Here is a 7,300-nt window from a genome sequence, read left to right as displayed (position 1 = left end):
ACATGATTGGATGATGGAACCCTGAAGAAACCTCTTTGCATGCTGTGGTTCCTCCCTGTATATATCACTACAGGACAGACAGAAGAGACCACAATGTGTAGCGGCGGTAGCAGGTATTCCACCCCTCTGACCGAATGAATACCTGCAGTGGCTGGAGGAGAAGCGGAGCAGCGGAGAGAGATTAATATATAGCCGTATGTTTACTGGGTGGCAATTGAGTAAAAGTGACCCGGGGGTGACAGGTTCACTTTAAAGTAAACCCATTACACATGTGCTAAATTCAAATATGATGAACGAAGAGTGGGATCGGTAATAAGGTAGCTGACGTTTTATACACTTTTGTTGCACAATCCTCTGGGTTGAAGAGAGTGCCCATCAATAGTGTGATCAATAGGAGGCTCGTCATGCAGGAAGAATCAATGCCAAGCTTGATCTATAACGGGGAAACACATAAATCCAGCTGCCTATAATCTACGGATCTGACAATTGTTTTTTACTGAAGGAAAACAACATTTTCTTCATCATAATTGAATTGATCACGTTTGTAATGGATTTAAAGTGACCCTGTCACCATCGCATGCTCAGTTTGAATTGCTCAGGTTTACAATTGCAAAGTTGCAAGCTTTAGAAGTATATGTAAAGCCAGTTTTTGGTTTTAACTTGATATCAGGTCTTTGGGTTTTTTGTTGCCTGTGTCCTGCTGAGGAGACTTCCCTTAACTTTCTGTGCTAAACACACAACAGGAAACAAGAGGAAACCTTTCCAAAGTGAATGGAAGACTTGTCACAGGAACAGGTGCCCCCCAGTTTAGGATATTTCCTCACCTTTAACATTTTTGGATTTCCCGTAACTTTCTGTGGTCACCAGGACAAGCAGGGGGGTGAATTTCCCCAATGGAGACACAGACAGCAATTGAAAACCTGACAAAGGGTCCCAACCCTATGTAAGATAAAAAAACAAATTGCTTCTACATAAATATTTAACGTAGAACTCCGGGAATTTAATACATTTACCCCATGAAGTGTGGCCTACCACCAATCTGCAAGGGTTAGGTGCTTGTTTTTTCTGGGGGGCCCACATACAGCAGATATACTCACCTGACCTTCAGTATCATGATGGTCAGCGCTCACCTCTCTCCCTCCACTCCGGCAGTTGAATGTTCCTTGGCATCCTCATGTCTAATGCAAGTCAATGGACCTGCATTAGATGCGATGATTTCACGGGTCCTTAGACCGCCAGAGCCCGGGGATAAGTGGCTATGGGGACCGGTCTAGCAGCCTGGCAGGAGCCGGGGTCAGGTGAGTATATTTTCTTTATTTGACCCCCCCTAGACAAAGTAGTACTGAGGGAGAACGTGTGACAATGAAACTGTCACATGCAGGAGCGTCCGAGGCTGGGTGACACCCGGAGCGGTAACCGAGTGTCACCCTGCCGAGACATCGCTGCACATGCGCGTGACGTCATCGTGCACGCGCGGCAGTATCTGGTACCTGCCGGCGGACATCTTGGTGATGGACGTATAAAAATATGTAAATATATATGAATCAAAACATGGGTGACAACCCTGTGAATAAATATTCAAAGAAACCTACCAATATGAATATAAAGTACCAAAAAACAGGTGTCCATATAGGACTAAAAAAGTGCTGATGTGCAAACAATCAGAAGGAAAGCTACATTCCTCAATAAGATAAGTGAATAAATGTAACAGGATATCACAATGTAAAAACCATAAAACTAAGTATATCAAAGTGAACTATAAATATTATATAACCATTCAATAAAAATATTTCATAAATATGTGAAGAAGTGCAAAATAGCAGTGAAAACAGTGAAGCAAATGCACCAATCAAAAAATGACTGTGAGTCATTTTGGTGTCACCCCTCCAATGGTGTCACCCCTGGTGTTACTTCCTTGTGACGCCACTGGTCACATGTCATCTCAATAGATCGGGAAGCGTCGCTCACTCACTTCTCGATCATGTCCCTACAGTGAGCAGTGACTGTCAGCCACCTCTCCCCCGCAGGGATTCCCCCCCCTCTTCCAGCGCTAAGTGGAGGAACGGAAGGGGAGGGGGGCGTGTACAGCTGGCTCTGCCTCTAGATAGGCAGAGCCACCTGTCACTCACACAGCTGGGTGGATCTCGACAGTAATATCGGGATCCGTCCTGGCTGCGGCGGTCTCAGTATACCGCGAGCTGTAGCTCGCGATATACTGAGCTTTGGGTCACAGGAGGACGCTAGTTTATGTCCTCCCGTGACCCTTAGGAGAACTATGGGGAAAAACACTTACTCCATAGTTCTCTTTTAACCCTTGCAGGGCTAAAGAGTACATTTTTTTTTTATTCCGGAGAGATCTTTTAAACAGCAGTAGCGGGTATGTATCCTTACAGCAAATGGGCCAGGACCTTGGAATAAAGTAGCACAGCCGAGAAACGTGGTTTAAGTTTTATTGGTAGACATGATTGACAGTGATGTTCATGAAAGGCACCCCGGGGTGATCAATTCTGTCTCCAGAGTAAAACCTTTTATACCAGAGACAGGCAACATTGGTTTTACAACCGTGTTCTGCCTCGTCTTCGTTTTTTAAGGATAAGATTTTACAGAGAGTACACTGCGCCCTGGGTATAAAAATGGGGCATGGAAAAGCAAAAGTGCTGCCCTTAGCAATCAATGTCCCCATTGCCCTAGCTGAGAGGAGGCCAATAATCTTCATTGGATTGACCATTGCGACCTTCAGCCCCATACTAGTTGCAGGGCAGGTAAATCATTTTCATCTCAAGGGTATCTATGGTCGAAAACACAAAATAAATCTGTATTTCCGTATTGAATTTCCATAAATTTTATCCCACTCCTAATAACCAGATCCATCTAGAAGTCTGTAAACTTAGGTATTCCTCAATGCGCTGACACAATGTCACTCAACCCTGTGAATATGCACTTCCTTCCAGCCTGCCGTCTGAACAATATAACAATGTCAATGCTTACTGCAATGCTTGCTGCAGGGATGCACCGATAAAGTTTTTTCAGTATCGAGTACCAATATTTTGCTTTTGGTACCCGCCGATACCGAGTACCGATACTGGTGCTTCCGCTGACACGGCTTCACGGGCAATCAGAAAGCTGGGCTGCGGGTAATGACATGCCACCTGGCTTTCTGATTGCCCAGGAAAGCTGGCTCCATTTTGTTTGGCCAGCTTGATTGTGATTGGCCGGTTAACCGGCTTCTCAGCCAATCAGCATCAAGCCAGCTTCCCAGCCAATTAGGCAGCAGGGCAGCGAGTAATAGCCCACCTCCCGGCTTCCTGATTGGTCGGGAAGCCGTCTTCCCAGCCAATCAGCTAGGAGCCGGCTGTTTGTTCCTGAACATAGGAAAGCCCTTAAATATGGAGTAATAGCTAGCAGTGGGTGTCTCAAGCTATAAACATAATGGTCACATGGCTGGATCCCACCTTGGTATTTATCAGCTTCCCAGCTAACCAGCATGGAGCACGGGAAGCTGGCTCCATGTTCCCCTACGGCACTGCAAGTTTCGGTGTTGGGGAAGGTATCTCCGCATTTGGGTGAATACGAGTACTCGCCCAAATACTCAGTATTGGCACAAATACCGATACTAGTATCGGTATCGGTGCATTCCTAGTCTTGAGAAATGGAGATTGCATCACATCAGGCAGCAGGCAAAGAGAGACAAAGCACACTGGGAATCCAGGAAGTTGTTGGAAGTGATGGGCAGACAGAAGGCAGCGCTCACTACATTAAAAAAAGGAATTTTTTCATGTAAGCTTTGATTGTATTATCAGACACAACTCCAGTATGTATTCCTTTTACACTGCTGATGTCATAATAGGAGAGGATATGTTGGGACTTTAGAACTCCTTTAAGCTGGAAAGGTACAAATCCCCCAGAACTAGTATGGGAGTTGATGTATGCCACCTCAAGAGATGGATATTAGCATCTTGGCAGAAGAAGGTTTAAAGGTATTTAACTTTTCTCAAGTTTTTACACGAGAGGCCCATATTCCTGTTTTTCCTAAATCCTTCGTTTCCTAAATCGATAATCCATTTTTGGGGAGTGGGGGAGTCCCATGAGGCATTGCAAGACTCTGACAGCCACAGACATGACTCCCAGAAGAAAAGACATGACATATTTTGTAGTTTCACCGCCTCTGGAGTGCTGAAGTTGCCTACCCCGGTTCTCAAAGGTTTTTTTCTATCATTGCCTGTGTCCCAGCTTTTTTCACCTCTCTTCCTGTGTCAGACAGGACAGGCAGTAAAGGGAAATCTCCCCAAAAGGGGACTAGACAAAGGTAAAAACCCAAACAAAAATTCCATCCCTTCCCCACTTCATCCAAAAACAAATTTGGACTTAAAATGTTTAGATCTGGATGTAGACTTTGCATGCTGTTGTCCTTTATATTAACCTTACCTTTACTCTTTCGATGTGAGACCCAACAACAAGCGAACCCCAATCACCAGTATCTGGATCCCTTAGACACATATTTATCAAAACTGGAGGAAAGGAACTTTGTTGCTCATATTTGTAGATTCCGTTTGCTATTTCCAAAGCGCAGGTTGGAAAATTGAACAATTATATGTTAATATGAGCAACAAAGACACCGTACCTCCAGTTGAATACAATACGCCTATACTAGGTTGTGTAACTGAATGTAAAATATGACGAGATGCAAGAATACAATTTAAAGTAAACTCCCAGTTATCTGGCACCCACAGGGATTGGTAGATGCCGGATAACTGTAGTTTCTGGTTGCTTGAGAGTTAATAGTAAAGCTCTCTCTCAGGTCCGCTCCTCTGCTCAGTGGGTGGGTGCAATAGCCAGCCTGCTATTGGCTATTGCAATTTGAAATAGCTAATAGCAGGCTGGCTATTGCTCCCCATTGTTTACATTTAGCTGCCGACTACCGAATCTAGCCGCGTCCAGCAGCAAGATGTAAAGCGAGAATTTCGTTAGCAACTAAATAAATTTAGTTGCTAACGAAATTTTTTAGTGTGCATATGTCTATCCAGCAAGAGCAAAAAACACATTTTTTTTGCTGTTCGCTTGAGAGTGCCTGTTGTCTCAATGCTGGATAATGGGGAGTTTACTTTAGCATTTTGCTTTGGTCCATAGGCTTATCCAATCAGACAAAGAGCAATAGTTACATTGCAGAAACTGGTGGCAGTTAATCATAATCTGCCCATTAATGGCAAACTGAAATCTAATTGGGCGTCACTCAGGGGTGTCCCTAGCCTTTTTTTGCCCCCTAAAGCGGCCAGGGGGAGGGGGGTTCCTGGATGGTACACGATCAGTGGGGGGTATTGGGGGGCAGTGCTAGTGGAGAGTGATGCTGCTAAGAGGCGGTCATGGAGATGTGGGGCTCTGCATCTCCCTGCCCAGCTCTTAGCAACCTAAGACACTCGGGCCGGCGTCCTGCCAAGCTCCTGGAAGCCAGTGATGTCACTGGTTGCCAGCAGCTCGGTGAGATGCCGGCATGAGTGTCCCGGGTTGCTAAGGGCAGGAGATGTCTATAGCCATTACTCATATCCATACCCGGCTGTTAACAACCTGGGACGCTCTGGTCAGAAAGGGGGCGGCAGGCACACTGAACGCATTGCGCGGCAGAGCAGCCATGCCGCTCCCCACATGGCCCACAGAGATGCAGCCAGGGGCAACTGCCTGAGACTGCCTTATTATAGGGACATTATAGGGTTATAACATGTCATCGATGTTTCTTTTGCAGCCTTACAGAAGCTGATATGTATCTGCTGACCTCCTATTGCTGCTTGTACTAGTACTACTAGTAGATGAACCCTATATGTGCCCATGACCCTTGTCCTGGTGGATTTACTCCTCTAATTGTCCCAGTTACAATAACTAGGACAGAGAGTGATGAGAAATCTAAAATGTTATGTTGCACCTAAAAAGGAAATTAAGGGAAAAATTTACACTCAGTTTTAAGACTTTCCCTCTTGGTTACTGCAGCCCTTTTAGGAAAGGAAGTAAAGTATCTTCTTCAGTGGAAGACATCAGAAAAGGTACTAGCAGAGGTGTTAAAGCTCTGGGGAAAATCCAAAACTACCTTCTGCTCCCTGTGTGACCGATCCCTAGGTTTGCCAGCTGTCCGGGATTCACCCGGACAGTACGGTTTTTAAGTCTTGTGTCCAGGTTTCAAGCCAACTGACACCTGGACACAAGACACTTTACATTTTTTGACAGATGTGGCTGTCGAGGTCCCCAGCAAGCACGGGACCTCAGGCAGTTGCATCTTTCTGTGAGCCGCAGGTGCGTGTAAACAGGCACCGGCCCGCACATCTCCGTCTCCTTACTGACAGCACGCTGCCTGCCTTCAAACCCCAGGTGCGACCCCTGCACTTCCTGCACAGGACTCCTTAAAGTCTGCATAGCCCACATGAGACCCCACACAGCCATCTGAGAACCGGCATAGCGCAGCTGAGAGTCCGCACAGCCACTGGAGACCCTGGAGACATCAGGGCGCCACCCCAGAACAACACAGAATATGTGGCTTCATATTATTTTGTATTGCTGTGTATGTATTGCTGGGATTTGTAGTCCTCTATAGCCGGTCTCCTGGCTGTCTCTTCTCGCTCTCTCCTCCATATTCTCCCAAAAAATTGCCGCACATGGTGCTAAAGTGTTCGGGTTTCACGTGAAGAAAAGGTGGCAACCCTACCGATCCCCCGAAGTCACTTCTCTTCAACGCTGTGTCGCTCTCAGGCACTCTGACATCACCACCTACAATGCAAGGGTAGTTTTGGTTTTTCCCCAGAGCTCAGCTTTAACCCTTCCCTACTATATCCAAAAATAACATCCAAATGAAAGTTGAGCAGTCAGTCATATTTCGCTGCTTCAGAAAACAAATTCCAGATCACTCTATATCTAAAAACAGACAAATATTTGGAAAATGGACAATTATATTTGGCAAAAAATGTAATACTTGACATCTTTAATAACATAACATAACAGTGATATTAACATCACACGGTACAAAAGTCCAGTCTATAAAAATACAGATAATCAGGGGAAAATTACCCCCGTTAAAGCACTTAAAGAAGACGCCTCATTCTCAGGCTCCTCACCCAAAAGTCACACAGCAGTTTTGGGTAGATGCCAGCGGGTGCAGTTTTGAGCAAAACTCGCCTGACGGGGTTTATTTTCTTGTTCAGTTTTCTTTTGTTTTACAGACATAAGCTGATATAGATTGAGGAACCAGTTGGTGGTTCAGCCCATCAGTGTCCCATCATATACAAAATATCAGCTTTAACCCACTGAACGTGCATTCCAG

The sequence above is a fragment of the Nanorana parkeri genome, unplaced genomic scaffold (genome assembly GCF_000935625.1).
Source record: "Nanorana parkeri isolate BGI_ZX_2015 unplaced genomic scaffold, ASM93562v1 scaffold31, whole genome shotgun sequence".
Lineage (NCBI taxonomy): Eukaryota > Metazoa > Chordata > Amphibia > Anura > Dicroglossidae > Nanorana > Nanorana parkeri.
Note: the sequence above shows the minus strand (reverse complement) of the source record.